We start from the raw sequence: 23,525 nt of genomic DNA on the forward strand, positions 1-23,525 counted from the left end.
TTTTTCCATCTACGTAACATTGCAAAAATCTGAAACTTTCTGTCCAAAAATGATGCAGAAAAATTAATCCATGCTTTTGTCACTTCTAGGTTAGACTACTGCAATGCTCTACTTTCCGGCTACCCGGATAAAGCACTAAAAAAACTTCAGTTAGTGCTAAATACGGCTGCTAGAATCCTGACTAGAACCCCAAAATTTGATCATATTACTCCAGTGCTAGCGCTCTACACTGGCTTCCTGTCAAAGCACGGGCTGATTTCAAGGTTTTACTGCTAACCTACAAAGCATTACATGGGCTTGCTCCTACCTATCTCTCTGATTTGGTCCTGCCGTACATACCTACACGTACGCTACGGTCACAAGACGCAGGCCTCCTAATTGTCCCTAGAATTTCTAAGCAAACAGCTGGAGGCAGGGCTTTCTCCTATAGAGCTCCATTTTTATGGAACGGTCTGCCTACCCATGTCAGAGACGCAAACTCGGTCTCAACCTTTAAGTCTTTACTGAAGACTCATCTCTTCAGTGGGTCATATGATTGAGTGTAGTCTGGCCCAGGAGTGGGAAGGTGAACGGAAAGGCATTGGAGCAACGAACCGCCCTTGCTGTCTCTGCCTGGCCGGTTCCCCTCTTTCCACTGGGATTCTCTGCCTCTAACCCTATTACAGGGGCTGAGTCACTGGCTTACTGGGGCTCTCTCATGCCGTCCCTGGAAGGGGTGTGTCACCTGAGTGGGTTGATTCACTGATGTGGTCATCCTGTCTGGGTTGGCGCCCCCCCCTTGGGTTGTGCCGTGGCGGAGGTCTTTGTGGGCTATACTCAGGATGGTAAGTTGGTGGTTGAAGATATCTCTCTAGTGGTGTGGGGGCTGTGCTTTGGCAAAGTGGGTGGGGTTATATCCTTCCTGTTTGGCCCTGTCCGGGGGTGTCCTCGGATGGGGCCACAGTGTCTCCTGACCCCTCCTGTCTCAGCCTCCAGTATTTATGCTGCAGTAGTTTATGTGTCGGAGGGCTAGGGTCAGTTTGTTATATCTGGAGTACTTCTCCTGTCCTATTCGGTGCCCTGTGTCAAATCAAATCAAATCAAATCAAATGTATTTATTTCTGTACAGCACTTTGAGATATCAGCTGATGTACGAAGGGCTATATAAATAAATTGTATTTTATTTTATTTGATATTAAAACTAAAAACAGAACCTTATTTACATAAGTATTCAGAACCTTAGCTATGAGACTCGAAATTGAGCTCAGGTGAATCCTGTTTCCACTACATTGTGCATCCTGTTTCTACAACTTGATTGGAGTCCACCTGTGGTATATTCAATTGACTGGACATGATTTGGAAAGGCACACATCTGTCTATATAAGGTCCCACAGTTGACAGTGCTTGTCAGAGCAAAAACCAAGCCATGGGGTCAAAGGAATTGTCCATAGAGCTCCGAGACAGGATTGTGTCAAGGCCCAGATCTGGGGAAGGGTACCAAAACATTTCTGCAGCATTAAAGGTCTCCAAGAACACAGTGGCCTCCGTCATTCTTAAACGGAAGAAGTTTGGAACCACCAAGACTCTGATTTGAGTTGGCCGCCCGGCCAAACTGAAAAATTGGGGGAGAAGGGTTTTGGTCAGGGAGGTGACAGAGAACCCGATGGTCACTCTGACAGAGCTCCAGAGTTCCTCTGTGGAGATGGGAGAACCTTCCAGAAGGACAACCATCTCTGCAGCACTCCACCAATCAGGTCTTTATGGTAGAGTGGCCAGACGGAAACCACTCCTCAGTACAAGGCACATGACACCCTACAAAAGGCACCTAAATGACTCACAGACCATGAGAAACAAAGGTTTCCTGGTCTGATGAAACCAAGATTGAACTCTTTGTGTCACGTCTGGAGGAAACCTGACAACATCCCTATGGTAAAGCATGGTGGTGGCACTACAAGTTTTACAAATAGTAAAGGGCTTACATGTGTTACATATATATATACACTATATGTTACTGGAATGAATTGCACAAATCATTGAAGCTGGAGTCTTATATCTCCCTCTCTAACTTTAAGCATCAGCTGTCAGAGCAGGTTTCCAATCACTGTACACAGCCAATCTGTAAACAGCACACCCTAATACCTCATCTCCATATTGTTATTTATCCTCTTGTTCTTTTGCACCCCAGTATCTCTACTTGCACATCATCATCTGCACCTTTATCACTCCAGTGTTAATGCTAAATTGTTGTATTTCACATCTATGGCCTATTTATAGCCTTACGTCCCTACTCTTCTACATTTGCACACACTGTATTCTATTGTGTTATTGACTGTACGTTTGTTTGTGTAACTCTGTTGTTTTTGTCGCACTGCTTTGCTTTATCTTGGCCAGGTCACTGTTGTAAAAGAGAACTTGTTCTAAACTGGCCTACCTGGATAAATAAAGGTGAAATAAATAAATACTCTCTCCCAACTTGTCAAACCTTTTATGTTTACAGTATTTAGGAACGTTTCACAGCATTTGCTGTTTCCATCACACCTGTCATTACTTTTTAATGCCACAGGTAGTTTGCATGAAGTAACTATGGGCCCTTACAGTATATGATGAGTACTGGCACCTAAATATAAAGAGTACCAGCACCCACAATGACTACCAGCACCTATTTCAGTCCACTTCCAGCACTGGTTCAATGTCGTCAGTAGCTCAAACTGTCAGATTACTTTGTTTGGGAAAGGTGTTGTAACGGCTTTCCTCCTCTTCGTCTGAGGAGGAGTAGCAAGGATTGGACCAATACGCAGCGTGGTACGTGTTCATAGTAAATTTAATAAAGACTAAACACGACAAAATACAAAAATAAAAATGAAAACGAAAACCGAAACAGTCCTGAATGGTGACACAAACAGCAAAACAGAAAACAATAAGTATGATTCTCAATCAGAGACATGTAACGACACCTGCCTCTGATTGAGAACAATACCAGGCCAAACGCAAAACACAACATAGAAAAACGAACATAGACAACCCACCCTACTCACGCCCTGACCATACTAAAACAAAGACATAACAAAAGAACTAAGGTCAGAACATGACAGGTGTAGTGGTATTGTAGAGTGCTTTATGAGGCAGCTCAATAACAGGGCTATAGACTTCTTATATCTCTCAGATATAGGACAGACACTTCTAAACTAATTTCTTCTAGATTTTTTGTGGGGGACTATCTGTTGTTCTATGTAATGAATCTGGCCTGATAATTTAGCTAATGAGCTACAAAGTATAAGCATTTGAAAGTCAAATAAGTTTTCCTAAATATGTATGTCTGTCAGTAGCTTTATAAAACATTATAAATGCACAGTGACTTCAATGAATGGAAAGACTGTTAATACAATAGTATAATACACAGGACAGTGAACATATTTCACGAATACACACCTTTGGAACTATGCACACTTCAAGCTTTTAGTCACAAGGACGCACAAAAGTAACCTAAAAGAATCCTTGGTGAATTTCATCTTCATTATTATAATCAAAGTTAGCTAATTCTACAAGTTGGATTGGAGTGTTTTTTTCCCACTCCTGCAACTCCTGTAGCATCTTCTCCATCAGCTCCATTACATGAGGACCGTCTGTTCTAGTGTTTCTGAACACATGGTACCCACCCCCACAGGACCTCACTATCTCTTTAAGAGGAGGGTCTGCCTGTTCAATAAATGTTTCTATGCTCATATGTTGCAGGTCCTCTCCATGAGGGAAGAGAACAATGATTTTCTTCCGTACCCATATGACCGAAATTATGTGGACACCTGCCCGTCGAACATATCATTCCAAAATCATGGGCATTAATATGGAGTTGTTCCCCCTCTTTGCCGCAATAACAGCCAAAACTCTTCTGGGAAGGCTTTCATGAGGTCGGGCTCTGATTAGTGAGGTCGGGCTCTGATGTTGGGTGATTACGCAGCCGGCATTCCAATTCATCCCAAAGGTGTTTGATGGGGTTGAGGTCAGGGCTCTGTGCAGGCCAGTCAAGTTATTCCACACCAATGTCGACAAACCATTTCTGTATGGACCTCGCTTTGTGGATGGGGGCATTGTCATGCTGAATCAGGAAAGGGCCTTCCTCAAACTGTTGCCACGAAGTTGGAAGCACAGAATCATCTAGAATGTATTTGTATGCTGTGGCGTTAAGATTTCCCTTCACTGGAACTAAGCCAGAACCATGAAAAACAGCTCCAGACCCATTTTTCCTCCTCCACCAAACTTTACAGTTGGCACCTTGCGTTGGGGAAAGTTGCGTTCTCCTGGCATCTGCCAAACCCAGATTCATCCGTCAGGCTGCCAGATGGTGAAGCATGAATTATCACTCCAGTGAACGCGTTTCCACTGCTCCAGAGTCCAATGGCTGCGAGCTTTACACCACTCCAGCCAACGCTTGGCATTGCACATGGTGATCTTAGGCTTGTGTGCGGCTGCTCGGCCATGGAAAACCATTTAATGAAACTCCCAACAAACAGTTATTGTGTTGACATTGCTTCCAGAGGCAGTTTGGAACTCGGTACTGAGTGTTGCAACCGAGGACAGACGATTTTTACACACTACGTGCTTCAGCACTCGGCGGTCCATTCTGTGAGCTTGTGTGGCCTACCACTTCATGGCTGAGCCCTTGTTACTCCTAGATGTTTCCACTTCACAATAACAGCTCTTACAGTTGACCGGGGGAAACTCTAGCAGGGCAGAAGTTTGACGAACTGACTTGTTGTTGAGCTACACAATAAGGCCATTCTACTGCCAATGTTATTGTGGAGATTGCATGGATGTTTGCTTGATTTTATACACCTGTCAGCAACGGGTGTGGTCGAAAAAGCCGAATCCACTTATTTGAAGGGGTATCCACATACTTTTTCACGTCTCTAAGAATAAACCTGTTAGTGTCACGTTTTATCAAGGTGGGTGGAATCAGGCGCAGAGAGCAGGTCTCAGATATATGACAGTTTATTCTCCGGCGCACAACAACGACGGTCAACCCAACACACAGGGTGAATAATCCAACACAGGATCAAAAAATAGACCGGAGAATAAAAACACAAGCACTACACCAAATGACATGAATACAAAAACAATCCCGCACAAAACAAGGGCGGGACATCCTACTACATATAAGGACGTTAATTAAACTAAAATACACACAGGTGAAACTAATAAGACAAAACCAATAGACAAACGAAAAAGGGATTGGTAGTGGCTAGTAGGACGGTGACGACGACCGCCGAGCACCGCCCGAACAGACAGGAGAGCCAACTTCGGCGGAAGTCGTGACAGTACCCCCCCCTCTGACGCGCGGCCCCCGCAGCGCGCCGCCCCCGTCCTCGAGGACGACCCGGAGGACGAGGTGCTGGGCGATCCGGGTGGAGCGGTGGAAATCTCTCAGGAGAGAAGGGTCCAAAATGTCCCCCACCGGAACCCAGCATCTCTCCTCCGGACATGCCCCTCCCAGTCCACGAGGTACTGTAGGCCCCCCACCCGGCGTCTCGAATCCAGAATGCCCCGAACTGTGTACGCCGGGGACCCCTCGATGTCCAGAGGGGGCGGAGGGACCTCAGGCACCTCACCTTCTTGCAGGGGACCAGCCACCACCGGCCTGAGGAGAGACACATGAAACGAGGGGTTAATACGGTAATACCTAGGAAGTTGTAACCTGTAACACACCTCGTTTATTCTCCTCAGGACTTTGAACGGCCCCACACACTGCGGCCCCAGATTCCGACAGGGCAGGCGGAGGGGCAGGTTTCGGGTCGAGAGCCAGACCTTGTCCCCCGGTGCAAACACGGGGGCCTCACTGCGGTGCTGGTCAGCGCTCCTCTTCTGCCGTTCTCCCGCTAACCGTAGTGAGTCCTGAACGGCTTTCCAGGTGTCCTTGGAGCGCTGTACCCATTCCTCCACCGCAGGAGCCTCAGTCTGGCTCTGATGCCATGGGGCCAGGACCGGCTGGTAACCTAACACACACTCAAAAGGGGACAAGTTAGTTGAGGAGTGGCGTAGGGAGTTCTGAGCTAGTTCAGCCCAGGGAACATACCTTGCCCACTCACCAGGCCGGTCCCGGCAATAGGACCGCAGAAACCTGCCCACATCCTGGTTTACGCGCTCCACCTGCCCATTACTCTCGGGGTGAAAACCTGAGGTTAAGCTGACCGAGACCCCCAGTCTCTCCATAAACGCCCTCCACACTCTGGACGTGAATTGGGGACCCCGATCAGAAACAATGTCCTCAGGCACCCCGTAGTGCCGGAAGACATGGGTAAACAAGGCCTCCGCAGTCTGCAGGGCCGTAGGGAGACCGGGCAACGGGATGAGACGACAGGACTTAGAAAACCGATCCACAACGACCAGGATCGTAGTACTTCCCTGGGAGGGGGGAAGGTCGGTAAGAAAGTCCACCGATAAGTGTGTCCACGGCCGTTGTGGAACGGGGAGGGGTTGTAATTTCCCTCTAGGCAGGTGCCGAGGAGCCTTGCTCTGAGCACACACTGAGCAGGAGGAGACATAAAATCTCACGTCTTTAGCCAGCGTGGGCCACCAGTATCTCCCTCTCAGACTCCGCACTGTCCTCTCGATGCCAGGATGACCCGAGGAGGGGAGTGTATGAGCCCACCGGATCAGCTTGTCCCGAACCCCCCTCGGCACGTACTGAGTCCCCACTGGACAGTTAGGGGGGGCCGGCTCTGACCGTGAGGCCCTCTCTATCTCCCGGTCCACCTCCCATACCACCGGTGCTACGAGACATGACGGTGAAATGATGGGAGTTGGCTCAACGGACCGCTCCTCGGTATCATAGAGGCGGGACAGCGCGTCGGCTTTGGTGTTTTGGGAGCCTGGCCGGTATGAGAGGGTAAACCGGAACCTGGTAAAAAACATGGCCCATCTAGCCTGACGTGGATTCAGTCTCTTCGCTGCCCGGATATACTCGAGATTACGATGGTCAGTCCAGATGAGAAAAGGGTGTTTAGCCCCCTCAAGCCAATGTCTCCACACCTTCAGAGCCTTGACTACAGCTAACAACTCCCGGTCCCCCACATCATAGTTTTGCTCCGCTGGGCTGAGCTTGCTCGAAAAGAAAGCACAGGGGCGGAGCTTGGGTGGCACGCCTGAGCGTTGGGACAGCACGGCTCCAACCCCAGCCTCGGACGCATCCACCTCCACTATGAACGCTAAAGAGGGGTCCGGATGCGCCAACACGGGCGCATTGGTGAACAGCTCCTTCAAACGATTGAAGGCTCTGCCCGCCTCTGCTGACCAGCGCAAGCGCACCGGTCCTCCCTTCAGCAGTGAGGTGATGGGAGCAGCCACCTGACCAAAACCCCGGATAAACCTCCGGTAGTAATTGGCAAACCCTAAAAACCGCTGCACTTCTTTCACCGTGGTCGGAGTCGGCCAATTACCCACGGCTGTAACGCGGTCATCCTCCATCACCACCCCAGAGGTGGAAATACGATACCCCAGGAAGGAAACGGACTGTTTGAAAAACTCACATTTCTCCGCCTTGCAATACAGGTTATGCTCCAGCAGTCGCCAAAGTACCTTACGCACCAGAGACACATGCGCCGCGCGTGTGGCAGAATAGATCAAGATGTCATCGATGTACACTACCACTCCCTGCCCGAGCAGGTCTCGGAGAATCTCATCTACGAAGGATTGGAAGACGGCTGGAGCATTCTTCAACCCGTATGGCATGACTCGGTACTCATAATGACCAGATGTAGTACTAAATGCGGTTTTCCACTCATCTCCTCCCCGGATACGCACCAGATTATACGCGCTCCTCAGGTCCAGTTTTGTGAAGAAGCGCGCCCCGTGAAATGATTCCACCGCCGTAGCGATGAGAGGTAGTGGGTAACTAAACCCCACAGTGATGGAATTTAGACCTCTATAATCAATGCACGGACGCAGACCTCCATCCTTCTTCTTCACAAAAAAGAAGCTCGAGGAGACGGGTGATGCGGAGGGCTGAATGTACCCCTGTCCCAGCGATTCAGCAACATATGTCTCCATAGCTACTGCCTCCTCCTGGGACAATGGATACACGTGACTCCTAGGAAGTGCAGCGTTCTCCAGAAGGTTTATCGCGCAGTCCTCTCGACGATGAGGTGGTAATTGGGTTGCCTTCTTTTTACTGAAGGTGATAGCCAAATCGGCATATTCAGAGGGAATGCGCACGGTGGAAACTTGGTCTGGACTCTCCACCGTAGTCGCACCAACGGCAACTCCTATACACCTACCTGAACACTCCTCTGACCACCCCTTAAGAGCCCCCTGTCGCCAGGAAATCACCGGGTTGTGTTGAGCTAACCAGGGAACCCCCAACACCACTGGAAATGCAGGTGAATCTATAAGGAACAGACTAATCTGCTCCTTATGATCCCCCCGCGTTACCATGTCCAGCGGCACCGTAGCCTCCCTAATTACTCCTGACCCTAATGGTCGGCTATCTAAGGAGTGCACGGGGAAAGGTAGGTCTAACGACACCAGGGGAATCCCTAGCCTTAACGCAAGCCTACGATCCATGAAATTCCCAGCTGCGCCTGAATCGACTAGCGCCTTATGCTGTAGAGAGGGAAAAAACCCAGGGAAAGAAGTCAACACATACACATGACCGACAGGAAGCTCTGGGTGAGTCTGGTGCTTACTCACCTGGGGTGATCGAGCAGTGCTCCGCCTGCCCTCCCGACTCCCAGACGAGTTCCTCCAGCACCGATCGGACGTGTGCCCTCGTCGACCACAACTGGTGCAGGAGGACACTCCTCCTCCGGTCCCCCTCGAAGCCGCCCCTCCTAATTCCATAGGGATAGGGGCAGGAGGGCTGGGAAGTGGAAACGACAGGGCCTGATCCGAACGCCCGCGGGCAGCCAGCAGGTTGTCGAGACGGATAGCCAAGTCAATGAGTTCATCCAGTGTGAATGTGGTGTCCCGACATGCCAGCTCCTTGCGGACGTCCTCCCTGAGACTGCATCTGAAATGATCGATCAAGGCCCTGTCGTTCCATCCTGCTCCTGCGGCCAAGGTCCTGAACTCCAGAGCAAAGTCCTGTACGCTCCTCATCTCCTGGCGCAGGTGGAACAGCCGTTCACCCGCCGCCCGACCCTCTGGTGGATGGTCAAAAACAGCTCGGAATCGGCGGGTGAACTCTGGGTAATTATCCCTCGCCGAGTCCGGACCATTCCACACTGCGTTGGCCCACTCGAGGGCTCGCCCAGTCAAGCAGGAGACGAGGGCGCTCACGCTCTCCTCTCCGGAGGGAGCAGGACGCACGGTAGCCAGGTATAGTTCCAGTTGAAGGAGGAAACCCTGGCACCCAGCCGCCGTTCCGTCATACTCCCGTGGGAGTGTTAGCCGAAGAGCCCCGGAGCCAGATGTGGTCGCAGGAACAGGAGGTGCTGTAGAAGGGGGTGCTAGAGATGAGGTGGGGAGGCCACTCCTCTCCCATCGATCCATCCTCTCCATCATTTGGTCCATGGCAGAACCAATCCGGTGAAGCACGCCGGTGTGATGGAGGACCCTCTCTTCCATCGATGGGAGAGGAGACGCGGCTGCTCCTGCTGATTCCATTTTGGGTGCGGGATTCTGTCACGTTTTATCAAGGTGGGTGGAATCAGGCGCAGAGAGCAGGTCTCAGATATATGACAGTTTATTCTCCAGCGCACAACAACGATGGTCAACCCAACACACAGGGTGAATAATCCAACACAGGATCAAAAAATAGACCGGAGAATAAAAACACAAGCACTACACCAAATGACATGAATACAAAAACAATCCCGCACAAAACAAGGGCGGGACATCCTACTACATATAAGGACGTTAATTAAACTAAAATACACACAGGTGAAACTAATAAGACAAAACCAATAGACAAACGAAAAAGGGATCGGTAGTGGCTAGTAGGACGGTGACGATGACCGCCGAGCACCGCCCGAACAGACAGGAGAGCCAAGTTCGGTGGAAGTCATGACAGTTAGTGGCAATTTTAGCATGCAAGTCTTGGTGGGGCAAAAACAAAGAATTGTGGGATGCATGCCAGTAAAGCCACTACACTACACAACACTAAACAGAAATTAATTGCACTGTAACGGTGACAAACGGCGCCCACAAACTGTTAGGGCCTATATAAAGCTGAGTCCCAACAAGTCCCAACACCTTACCATGCCTACACTTGGCTATCAGCGGAGCCTTGTCTGGCAGCGAAACAGTTAATTCAGCCTCATTTACTGCCTTTAAAAAAATCATAGCTGATATGGCTGACTTGCTTAAACTAATGTCGTTTCTACTGACAATGGAGTTGTACAAGCTATTGCATAAGGGGACAACAAGAGGATAAGAGGAAATTCGTCATTTTGATTAAGACGTTAATGAGTGCGCGACGATGGATGTAGTCAATATAACTATTTGTGCAGCACTTTTTAAATGTACAGCGACAGAATTCATAACATGAGCCATTCTTACAGTGTTCTCCCTGTACACCAAGTCAGAACCGTAGGATAAATAAAGAAGGAATATAAGCCGACAATGAAAGCGCTTACAATAGTAGATGATTACATTTCTCATAAACAGGTTATAGGCTACATACAGTGGGGCAAAAAAAGTATTTAGTCAGCCACCAATTGTGCAAGTTCTCCCACTTAAAAAGATGAGAGAGGCCTGTAATTTCATCATAGGTACACTTCAACTATGACAGACAAAATGAGGGAAAGAAATCCAGAAAATCACATTGTAGGATTTTTTTATGAATTTATTTGCAAATTATGGTGGAAAATAAGTATTTGGTCAATAACAAAAGTTTATCTCAATACTTTGTTGTATACTCTTTGTTGGCAATGACAGAGGTCAAACGTTTTCTGTAAGTCTTCACAAGGTTTTCACACACTGTTGCTGGTATTTTGGCCCATTCCTCCATGCAGATCTCCTCTAGAGCAGTCATGTTTTGGGGTTGTTGCCGGGCACCACAGACTTTCAACTCCCTCCAAAGATTTTCTATGGGGTTGAGATCTGGAGACTGGCTAGGCCACTCCAGGACCTTGAAATGCTTCTTACGAAGCCACTCCTTCGTTGCCCGGGTGGTGTGTTTGGGATCATTGTCATGCTGAAAGACCCAGCCACGTTTCACCTTCAATGCACTTGCTGATGGAAGGAGGTTTTCACTCAGAATCTCACGATACATGGCCCCATTCATTCTTTCCTTTACACGGATCAGTTGTCCTGGTCCCTTTGCAGAAAAACAGCCCCAAAGCATGATATTTCCACCCCCATGCTTCACAGTAGGTATGGTGTTCTTTGGATGCAACTCAGCATTCTTTGTCCTCCAAACACGACGAGTTGAGATTTTACCAAAAAGTTATATTTTGGTTTCATCTGACCATATGACATTCTCCCAATCTTCTTCTAGATCATCCAAATGCTCTCTAACAAACTTCAGACGGGCCTGGACATGTACTGGCTTAAGCAAGGGGACACGTCTGGCACAGTTGATTTCTTCAAACCATGCTGCTTACCTATTGCAGATTCAGTCTTCCCAGCCTGGTGCAGGTCTACAATTTTGTTTCTGGTGTCCTTTGACAGCTCTTTGGTCTTGGCCATAGTGGAGTTTGGAGTGTGACTGTTTGAGGTTGTGGACAGGTGTCTTTTATATTGATAACAAGTTCAAACAGGTGCCATTAATACAGGTAACGAGTGGAGGACAGAGGAGCCTCTTAAAGAAGAAGTTACAGGTCTGTGAGAGCCAGAAATCTTGCTTGTTTGTAGGTGACCAAATGCTTATTTTCCACCATAATTTGCAAATGAATTCATTAAAAATCCTACAATGTGATTTTCTGGATTTTTTTTCTAATTTTGTCTGTCATAGTTGAAGTGTACCTATGACAATTACAGGCCTCTCTCATCTTTTTAAGTGGGAGAACTTGCACAATTGGTGGCTGACTAAATACTTTTTTGCCCCACTGTATGCACTACCAAATTAGAACAGTAGGCGAAATGAAGAGGTTAAAATGGACCAAATTATTAGGGTGAGACACATTTATCGCCGTTTGGGTCTTTGCATATCAAAAAAGACACACGTCAAATAACACTATATGACAAGTCAAAAAACACAATTATATTATAGAATGTTGTGTGTGCTGAATTTGCACATGCAAGCCAAGCACCACCACTACTATCAGTAACACTGTCAAAGCTGTCCAAAAGAAAGAAGGCAAACAATCACACACCGGCCACGAACAATGTGTTTACAATACCGCGTTGGTGAAAATAGACAAAATTATTTGAGTGAGGCACATGGGCTATTAACATGTTACTACACAACATACACTTTGTATTACTTTATTAGCTGCAGTTTACAATTGAAGTTGGAAGTTTATATACACCTTAGCAAAGTACATTTAAACTCAGTTTTTCACAATTCCTCACATTTAATCAGAGTAAGAATTTGCTGTCTTAGGTCAGTTAGGATCACCACTTTATTTTAAGAATGTGAAATGTCAGAACAATAGTAGAGAGTAATTTATTTCAGCTTTTATCTTTCATCACATTCCCAGTGGGTCAGAAGTTTACATACACTCAATTAGTATCTTTAGAAGTATGCTTGGGGTCATTGTCCATTTAAAAGAGCCATTTGCGACCAAGCTTTAACTTCCCGACTGATGTCTTGAGATGTTGCTTCTATGTATCCACATCATTTTCTATCCACATCATTTTCCTGCCTCATGATGCCATCTATTTTGTGAAGTGCACCAGTCCCTCCTGCAGCAAAGCACCCCCACAACATGATGCTGCCACCCCCGTGTGCTTCACGGTTTGGATGGTGTTCTTTTGCTTGCAAGCCTCCCTCTTTTTCCACCAAACATAACGATGGTCATTATGGCCAAACGGTTCTATTTTTGTTTCATCAGACCAGAGGACATTTCTTAAAAAGTATGATCTTTGTCCTCATGTGCAGTGGCCTTTAAGGTTATGTCAATATAGGACTACTTTTACTGCGGATATAGATACTTTTGTACCTGTTTCCTCCAGCATATTCACAACGACATTTGCTGTTGTTCTGGAATTGAGTTGCACTTTTCGCACCATAGTACGTTCATCTCAAGGATGCGTCTCCTTCCTGAGTGGTATGACGGCTGCGTGGTCCCATGGTGTTTATACTTGCATACTATTGTTTGTACAGATGAACGTGGTACCTTCAGGCGTTTGGAAATTGCTCCCAAGGATGAACCGAGCTTGTGAACATAAGAACATATGAAAGACGGCCTACAGGGAGGAGGTGAGGGCCCTCGGAGTGTGGTGTCAGGATAATAACCTCACACTCAACGTCAACAAAACTAAGGAGATGATTGTGGACTTCAGGAAACAGCAGAGGGAACACCCCCCTATCCACATCGATGGAACAGTAGTGGAGAGGGTAGTAAGTTTTAAGTTCCTCGGCATACACATCACAGACAAACTGAATTGGTCCACTCACACAGACAGCATCGTGAAGAAGGCGCAGCAGCGCCTCTTCAACCTCAGGAGGCTGAAGAAATTTGCCTTGTCACCAAAAGCACTCACAAACTTCTACAGATGCACAATCGAGAGCATCCTGGCGGGCTGTATCACCGCCTGGTACGGCAACTGCTCCGCCCACAACCGTAAGGCTCTCCAGAGGGTAGTGAGGTCTGCACAACGCATCACCGGGGGCAAACTACCTGCCCTCCAGGACACCTACACCACCCGATGTTACAGGAAGGCCATAAAGATCATCAAGGACAACAACCACCCGAGCCACTGCCTGTTCACCCCGCTATCATCCAGAAGACGAGGTCAGTACAGGTGCATCAAAGCTGGGACCGAGAGACTGAAAAACAGCTTCTATCTCAAGGCCATCAAACTGTTAAACAGCCACCACTAACATTGAGTGGCTGCTGCCAACACACTGACACTGACTCAACTCCAGCCACTTTAATAATGGGAATTGATGGGAAATTATGTAAAATATATCACTAGCCACTTTAAACAATGCTACCTAATATAATGTTTACATACCCTACATTATTCATCTCATATGCATACGTATATACTGTACTCTATATCATCTATAGAGTCTCTCGGTCCCAGCTTTGATGCACCTGTACTGACCTCGTCTTCTGGATGATAGCGGGGTGAACAGGCAGTGGCTCGGGTGGTTGTTGTCCTTGATGATCTTTATGGCCTTCCTGTAACATCGGGTGGTGTAGGTGTCCTGGAGGGCAGGTAGTTTGCCCCCGGTGATGCGTTGTGCAGACCTCACTACCCTCTGGAGAGCCTTACGGTTGTGGGCGGAGCAGTTGCCGTACCAGGCGGTGATACAGCCCGCCAGGATGCTCTCGATTGTGCATCTGTAGAAGTTTGTGAGTGCTTTTGGTGACAAGGCAAATTTCTTCAGCCTCCTGAGGTTGAAGAGGCGCTGCTGCGCCTTCTTCACGATGCTGTCTGTGTGAGTGGACCAATTCAGTTTGTCTGTGATGTGTATGCCGAGGAACTTAAAACTTACTACCCTCTCCACTACTGTTCCATCGATGTGGATAGGGGGGTGTTCCCTCTGCTGTTTCCTGAAGTCCACAATCATCTCCTTAGTTTTGTTGACGTTGAGTGTGAGGTTATTGCGTAATTATCGTATTTCGTCGTCCTAACGCAGTCTACACTGCCCTGCAGCTAGCCAGCTAGCTAACGTCCACCGTTAGCTAGTCCACCGTCTACCGATTAGCAGCACAACTATTACACTCAACTGAACGACTTGATTAGTGTAGTGTTAGCTAGCTACATAGTTGTCTTTGCTGTCTTCGTACCCAAGATAATTGTGTAGTTTAGAGTGTGTAGTTTTATGTCGTCCTTAACATAGGAGACTCTGCTAGCTAGCCAACAGCTAGCCAACGTCTACCGAACAGAACTTCTGCACTCAACAATCCGGTCGCATTTCGCTTCGCTCCACAGGTAGTATCACATTTTTCATTTCATTTCATTACAGTACAACGGCTTGATTTGTTTGATCGTAGCTAGCTACATAGCTAGCTACACAGCCGTCTTTGTATCAAAGATAATTGTGTAGTCTAGAGCGATTTCCTAGGTTAGTTAGCCAGCTATTGTCGTTCTTTTACGCAACGTAACGTAATCAACACTGCTAGCTAGCCAGCTAGCCCCGAATAGCAGCACAGTAGAAACTATTACACTCAACGGAACGACTTGATTAGTGTAGTGTCAACAACGCAGCCAATGCCAACTAGCCTACTTAGTCAACAACGCAGCCTCTGCCAGCTAGCCTACTTCAGCAGTACTGTATCATTTTAATCATTTTAGTCAATAAGATTCTTGCTACGTAAGCTTAACTCTCTGAACACTCGTGACGTGTAGTCCACTTGTCATTCCAATCTCCTTTGCATTAGCGTAGCCTCTTGTGTAGCCTGTCAACTATGTGTCTGTCTATCCCTGTTCTCTCCTCTCTGCACAGACCATACAAACGCTCCACACCGCGTGGCCGCGGCCACCCTAATCTGGTGGTCCCAGCGCGCACGACCCACGTGGAGTTCCAGGTCTCCGGTAGCCTCTGGAACTGCCGATCTGCGGCCAACAAGGCAGAGTTCATCTCCGCCTATGTCTCCCTCCAGTCCCTCGACTTCTTGGCACTGACGGAAACATGGATCACCACAGACAACACTGCTACTCCTACTGCTCTCTCTTCGTCTGCCCACGTGTTCTCGCACACCCCGAGAGCTTCTGGTCAGCGGGGTGGTGGCACCGGGATCCTCATCTCTCCCAAGTGGTCATTCTCTCTTTCTCCCCTTACCCATCTGTCTATCGCCTCCTTTGAATTCCATGCTGTCACAGTTACCAGCCCTTTCAAGCTTAACATCCTTATCATTTATCGCCCTCCAGGTTCCCTCGGAGAGTTCATCAATGAGCTTGATGCCTTGATAAGCTCCTTTCCTGAGGACGGCTCACCTCTCACAGTTCTGGGCGACTTTAACCTCCCCACGCCTACCTTTGACTCATTCCTCTCTGCCTCCTTCTTTCCACTCCTCTCCTCTTTTGACCTCACCCTCTCACCTTCCCCCTACTCACAAGGCAGGAAATACGCTCGACCTCATCTTTACTAGATGCTGTTCTTCCACTAACCTCGTTGCAACTCCCCTCCAAGTCTCCGACCACTACCTTGTATCCTTTTCCCTCTCGCTCTCATCCAACACTTCCCACACTGCCCCTACTCGGATGGTATCGCGCCGTCCCAACCTTCGCTCTCTCTCCCCCCGCTACTCTCTCCTCTTCCATCCTATCATCTCTTCCCTCTGCTCAAACCTTCTCCAACCTATCTCCTGATTCTGCCTCCTCAACCCTCCTCTCATCCCTTTCTGCATCCTTTGACTCTCTATGTCCCCTATCCTCCAGGCCGGCTCGGTCCTCCCCTCCCGCTCCGTGGCTCGACGACTCATTGCGAGCTCACAGAACAGGGCTCCGGGCAGCCGAGGCGGAAATGGAGGAAAACTCGCCTCCCCTGCGGACCTGACATCCTTTCACTCCCTCCTCTCTACATTTTCCTCTTCTCTCTCTGCTGCTAAAGCCACTTTCTACCACTCTAAATTCCAAGCATCTGCCTCTAACCCTAGGAAGCTCTTTGCAACCTTCTCCTCCCTCCTGAATCCTCCTCCCCTCCCCCCTCCTCCCTCTCTGCAGATGACTTCGTCAACCATTTTGAAAAGAAGGTCGACGACATCCGATCCTCGCTTGCTAAGTCAAACGACACCGCTGGTTCTGCTCACACTGCCCTACCCTGTGCTCTGACCTCTTTCTCCTCTCTCTCCAGATGAAATCTCGCGTCTTGTGACGGCCGGCCGCCCTACAACCTGCCCGCTTGACCCTATCCCCTCCTCTCTTCTCCAGACCATTTCCGGAGACCTCCTCCCTTACCTCACCTCGCTCATCAACTCATCCCTGACCGCTGGCTACGTCCCTTCCGTCTTCAAGAGAGCGAGAGTTGCACCCTTCTGAAAAAACCTACACTCGATCCCTCCGATGTCAACAACTACAGACCAGTATCCCTTCTTTCTTTTCTCTCAAAACTCTTGAACGTGCCGTCCTTGGCCAGCTCTCCCGCTATCTCTCTCAGAATGACCTTCTTGATCCAAATCAGTCAGGTTTCAAGACTAGTCATTCAACTGAGACTGCTCTTCTCTGTATCACGGAGGCGCTCCGCACTGCTAAAGCTAACTCTCTCTCCTCTGCTCTCATCCTTCTAGACCTATCGGCTGCCTTCGATACTGTGAACCATCAGATCCTCCTCTCCACCCTCTCCGAGTTGGGCATCTCTCGCGGCCCACGCTTGGATTGCGTCCTACCTGACAGGTCGCTCCTACCAGGTGGCGTGGCGAGAATCCTCCACACCACGTGCTCTCACCACTGGTGTCCCCCAGGGCTCTGTTCTAGGCCCTCTCCTATTCTCGCTATACACCAAGTCACTTGGCTCTGTCATAACCTCACATGGTCTCTCCTATCATTGCTATGCAGACGACACACAATTAATCTTCTCCTTTCCCCCTTCTGATGACCAGGTGGCGACCGCATCTCTGCATGTCTGGCAGACATATCCGTGTGGATGACGGATCACCACCTCAAGCTGAACCTCGGCAAGACGGAGCTGCTCTTCCTCCCGGGAAGGACTGCCCGTTCCATGATCTCGCCATCACGGTTGACAACTCCATTGTGTCCTCCTCCCAGAGCGCTAAGAACCTTGGCGTGATCCTGGACAACACCCTGTCGTTCTCAACTAACATCAAGGCGGTGGCCCGTTCCTGTAGGTTCATGCTCTACAACATCCGCAGAGTACGACCCTGCCTCACACAGGAAGCGGCGCAGGTCCTAATCCAGGCACTTGTCATCTCCCGTCTGGATTACTGCAACTCGCTGTTGGCTGGGCTCCCTGCCTGTGCCATTAAACCCCTACAACTCATCCAGAACGCCGCAGCCCGTCTGGTGTTCAACCTTCCCAAGTTCTCTCACGTCACCCCGCTCCTCCGCTCCCTCCACTGGCTTCCAGTTGAAGCTCGCATCCGCTACAAGACCATGGTGCTTGCCTACGGAGCTGTGAGGGGAACGGCACCTCAGTACCTCCAGGCTCTGATCAGGCCCTACACCCAAACAAGGGCACTGCGTTCATCCACCTCTGGCCTGCTCGCCTCCCTACCACTGAGGAAGTACAGTTCCCGCTCAGCCCAGTCAAAACTGTTCGCTGCTCTGGCCCCCCAATGGTGGAACAAACTCCCTCACGACGCCAGGACAGCGGAGTCAATCACCACCTTCCGGAGACACCTGAAACCCCACCTCTTTAAGGAATACCTAGGATAGGATAAAGTAATCCCTCTCACCCCCCCTCCCCCTGAAAAGATTTAGATGCACTACTGTTCCACTGGAGGTCATAAGGTGAATGCACCAATTTGTAAGTCGCTCTGGATAAGAGCGTCTGCTAAATGACTTAAATGTAAATGTTAAATGTACATCCTTATCTAATACATGTATCACTAGCCACTTTAACTATGCCACTTTGTTTACATACTCATCTCATATGTATATACTGTACTCGATACCATCTACTGTATCTTGCCTATGCTGCTCTGTACCGTCACTCATTCATATATCTTTATGTACATATTCTTTATCCCCTTACACTGTGTATAAGACAGTAGTTTTGGAATTGTTAGTTAGATTACTTGTTGGTTATTACTGCATTGTCGGAACTAGAAGCACAAGCATTTCGCTACACTTGCATTAACATCTGCTAACCATGAGTATGTGACAAATCAAATTTGATTTGATTTGATTTGCAGCTGGTGGTTCCTTTTAACATGAGTCTTCAATATTCCCAGGTAAGAAGTTTTAGGTTGTAGTTATTATAGGAATTATAGGACTATTTCTCTCTATACCATTTGTAATTCATTGCCAGTGTAACAGTATAGCTTCCGTCCATCTCCTCGCTCCTACCTGGGCTCGAATCAGGAACACATCGACAACAGCCACCCTCGAAGCAGCGTTACCCATGCAGAGCAAGTGGAACAACCACTCCAAGTCTCAGAGCGAGTGACGTTTGAAATGCTATTAGTGCGCACCCCGCTAACTAGCTAGCCATTTCACATCGGTTACACCAGCCTAATCTCGGGAGGTTACAGGCTTGAAGTCACAAACAGCGCAATGCTTGAAGCACAACGAAGAGCTGCTGGCAAAACGAACGAAAGTTCTGTTTGAATGAATGCTTACGAGCCTGCTGCTGCCTACCACCGCTCAGTCAGACTGCTCTATCAAATCCTAGACTTAGTTATAACATAATAACAAACAGAAATACGAGCCTTAGGTCATTAATATGGTCGAATCCGGAAACTATCATCTTGAAAACAAGATGTTTATTTTTTCAGTGAAATACAGAACCGTTCAATATTTTATCTAACGGGTGGCATCCATAAGTCTAAATATTCCTGTTACATTGCACAACCTTCAATGTTATGTCATAATTACGTAAAATTCTGGCAAATTAGGCGGCCCAAACTGTTGCATGTACAACGACTCTGCGTGCAATGAACGCAAGAGAAGTGACACAATTTCACCTGGTTAATATTACCTGCTAACCTGGATTTATTTTAGCTAAATGTGCAGGTTTAAAAATATATACTTCTGTGTATTGATTTTAAGAAAGGCATTGATGTTTATGGTTAGGTACACATTGGAGCAACTATACGCACCGCATCGATTATATGCAACGCAGGACACGCTAGATACAGTGAGGGAAAAAAGTATTTGATCCCCTGCTGATTTTGTACGTTTGCCCACTGACAAAGAAATTATCGGTCTATAGTTTTAATGGTAGGTTTATTTGAACAGTGAGAGACAGAATAACAACAAAAAAATCCAGAAAAACGCATGTCAAAAATGTTATAAATACTTTTTTCCTCACTGTAAACTAGTAATATCATCCACCATGTGTAGTTAACTAGTGATTATGATTGATTGATTGATTGCTTGCTTTTTATAAGATAAGTTTAATGCTAGCTAGCAACTTACCATGGCTTACTGCATTCGCGTAACAGGCAGGCTCCTCGTGGAGTGCAATGTAATCAGGTGATTAGGGCGTTGGACTAGTTAACTGTGTCATGACGTTGGCCTGGGGGTAGGTTTATGACAGTCATAAATACCTCTTCTCCCCTTTAACCTCTCTCTACTCTACTGATGTGACATTAGAAAACCCCTTAGTTAACAGAGATTCTGGGAACATCAGAAGTTGGGGGGAAAGGAACTATATTGTGGTAATCCGACCAATTGAACATATGCGGTGGTACTTAATGTATATTATGTCAGTTCGGTTGTCATCTGGCACATTCTCATCAATGATAGAATGACAAACTCTACAGTGAAAAGTCTACACATCAGAGTTATCGGATTCACATGGAATTGTTGTTCAATTGAAATGTTTGAATATGAAATTATTCGTGATGGGATGAAATGTGATTTCAGCTTCAGATTTCAGATTTTCATGAGTGAATTAGGCCCGACTCAGTGGCCCACCCACGTGAAGAGACATAGGTTGTAAATTATGAAACACACCCCTTTTCTCCCTCCACTATATAAACCATTGACGAAAATTTTACCTGTTCCGAGGATGTCAGGACGACAGTCCGATGTCAGAATGTTTCTTATAATAACTACAGAACGAAGCCAACATCAGCGTGAGCTTTGGTTGCGAATGGTATGAACTTTGAACTCTTATTTATTTTTGAGTTAGCAACAGCAGCTGCAAACGTAAATTAGGACAGACAGAGTATCCCGTCTACCACACAACGACGTTACTACAACTATCCAATTGACCACCAGAGACATTCTTCAAAGGACAAAGGACTCGGTTTGGCAACACCGCCTTCCATCTACCACCAACCTACTGAAGCGCAGCTCAGAGTAAATATTTATTGCATTTTCCTTTTCCAAATGGGCGGTAATTTAGAATGCATAAGATATTGTATTTATGATAGCACAGCTTCGCCCTTTGTTCCTCAGTCTTCCCGCTCTTTCATTCAAACCCAGCCCCTTTTCTTTTGTGTAACAAGCTGTCATATCTGTTCCGCCCGCTTGGGACGTTTTCCTTTATGACGTCATTTGTAATCAAGTTATGATTAATTATGTGTATGTGTAATTCTGTGTGATTAGTTAGTTATTTAGTAAATAATTAAACCCAATTTTGTATTGCTGATTCAACTTGTTAGGCAGGGTTCTGGAAGATAACCAAGAATTTACAACTTTCAGAGGAGACTGAAATAAGGTGACGATTAATATTGACTGCTATTGATGTAAAATATTACTAGGTCTTTAAGAGTTTATTCGGAAGCTAACAGCTCTATAAATATTATTTTGTGGTGCCTCTACTCTCTAGTTAATTACATTGACATGATTAGCTCAATCAGGTAATATTATTACGGATAAATGATTTTATAGAACAGCATGCATATCACTTTATTTGGCATAGCCAAAGACACGACAACTGTAAGGTTGCAAGATTGAATCCCCGAGCTGACAAGATAAAAATCTGTCATTCTGCCCCTGAACGAGGCAGTTAACCCACTGTTCCTAGGCCGTCATTGAAAATAAGAATGTGTTGTTAACCGACTTGCCTAGTTAAATAAAGGTGTAAAAAATAAGATTATAAATCGGCCAAATTGGTGTCCAAAAATACTGATATCCGAACTTGAAATCGGCCCTAATGAATTGGCCATTCTGATTAATCGGTCGACCTCTACTAGGGACGACATGGAAGAGCACCAGTAAGCCAGTGACTCAGCTCCCGTAATAGGGTTAGAGGCAGAGAACCCCAGTGGAGAGAGGGGAACCGGCTAGGCAGAGACCGCAAGGGCGGTTCGTTGCTCCAGTGCCTTTCCGTTCACCTTCACACTCCTGGACCAGACTACACTCAATCATAGGACATACAGGACTAATACAGGACTAAGATCGAATCATACTACACCGGCTCCGACGCTCGTTGGATGTGGCAGGACTTGCAAACTATTGCAGACTACAATGAGAAGCACAGCCGAGAGGTGCCCAGTGACACGAGACAACCAGACAAGCTAAATTACTTCTATGCTCGCTTCCAGACAAGTAATACTGATGCATGAGAGCATCATCTGTTCAGGACGACTGTGTGATCATGCTCTCCGCAGCCGATGTGAGTAAGACCTTTAAACAGGTCAACATTCACAAGGCCGCAGGGCCAGATGGATCACCAGGGTGTGTACTCAAAGCATGCGCAGACCAACTGTCAAGTGTCTTCACTGACATTTTCAACCTCTCCCTGACCGAGTCTGTAATACCTACATGTTTCAAGCAGACCACCATAGAACCCGTGCCCAAGAACACTAAGGTAACCTGCCTAAATGACTAGTCATGGCTCACATCAACACCATTATCCCAGAAACCCTAGACCCACTCGAACTTGCATATCGCCCCAACAGACCCGCAAAGGATGCAATCTCTACTGCACTCCACACTGGCCTTTCCCACTTGGACAAAAGGAACACCTATGTGAGAATGCTGTTCATTGACTACAGCTCAGCGTTCAACAACATGGTGCCCTCAAAGCTCATCACTAAGCTAAGGACTCTGGGACTAAACACCTCCTTCTGCAACTGGATCCTGGACTTCCTGACGGGCCACCCCCAGGTGGTGAGGGTAGGTAATGTCGTGGAAATTTCCTGTATTTACCAAATCATGAGAGCAAACCACACACAAGTCAGAGTTATCACAAAGTCCATCTTTAATTATATGAGCTCCATCACAACCCTGTAACTCTCGGATCAATTCAGTGTCTATCAATGAATTCTCTGAGAGTCCTTACACATTGCAACTGAGATAGCAAAGACACACATTGGCCATAAATTATCGTTCAGCTTTGTCTCCTAAACTATGTTATTTTCTCGCTCTCAGAACCATAAAACAAAACCTATCAACAGGCATATATCAAATACCCCCTCCTTGACAAGATCACAGCGACACATTGACTGGCACACAGACATTGTGGAGCCAAGAGATACACGCTTGACCTCTCCCCTCTCTGCGGCCCAAGTAACTTAGTCCTGACAGGGAACAGATGACTGCAAATGGCGAACAGTATTATACAAAAATAAACATTCTGATGAGAAATAACTCACAAGCATATAATGAATATAAAACATCTTATCTATGTTACCCAACTAATTCTGATTATTCCCCAACATTCCCTTCTCAGGGACATTGTCCCTTCTAAAGAATCAGAATATTAATTACATACTCAGTATTTAAAATAAAATAAAATATCAAATCCCCTCAATGTCAAATACCTTACCTTATTATGTAAGCTTTCTCCCTTCTGAAACTAAGGTTTACAACCTTTATTCTACAAGACAAACTTGCACATGTTTAATAACACAGAATAATCCATTTGAGGAAAATAAAAACATAACATATAAAGGCTCCTTAAGTTACATGAGGACCAGTATCTA

The sequence above is a fragment of the Oncorhynchus nerka genome, unplaced genomic scaffold, assembly GCF_034236695.1.
Source record: "Oncorhynchus nerka isolate Pitt River unplaced genomic scaffold, Oner_Uvic_2.0 unplaced_scaffold_1067, whole genome shotgun sequence".
Classification (NCBI taxonomy): Eukaryota; Metazoa; Chordata; class Actinopteri; order Salmoniformes; family Salmonidae; genus Oncorhynchus; species Oncorhynchus nerka.